The sequence below is a fragment of the Charadrius vociferus genome, unplaced genomic scaffold (genome assembly GCF_000708025.1).
Source record: "Charadrius vociferus isolate BGI_N301 unplaced genomic scaffold, ASM70802v2 scaffold657, whole genome shotgun sequence".
Classification (NCBI taxonomy): domain Eukaryota; kingdom Metazoa; phylum Chordata; class Aves; order Charadriiformes; family Charadriidae; genus Charadrius; species Charadrius vociferus.
The window spans coordinates 181,264-181,701 of record NW_009649299.1 but is presented as its reverse complement, the minus strand read 5'-3'; positions in this window follow the sequence as shown (position 1 = coordinate 181,701).

The following is a 438-nucleotide window of genomic DNA, read 5'->3' as shown; positions in this document are numbered from 1 at the left end:
CATCGCCCAAATCCCCCATCGCACACGTCCCCCATCATCGGTGTCCCCCACCGCCCACGTCCCCCATCACCCACATCCTCCATCACCCACATCCCCCACCGCCCACATCCCCGGCTCGGGGTCGGGCACCCGTGGAGCTCGTGGCCGGGGGGTCCCAGGGGTGAGCTGCTGTGCCGGTGTGACGGGGTGGGCCACCGGGGAGGAGACGGGCGTGTAGGGGGCGAGACGGGAGAGACGGCCCCGGGTACGGGGCAAATTCTCTGGAAATGGGGTTTTCTGGGCGGGCGAGGGCAGGGCTGACCCCCCGTGCCCAAGGTCCGGGGGCAGAGGGGCGGTGGGGCCGCTGCGGGCTCTCGGGGCTCTCGGGCGCTGGGGGTGCCGTACCTGGTGGCGGTGCCGGGGGGCCCTGGGGTGCGCCCCCCCCCGGGGGTGCCCAGG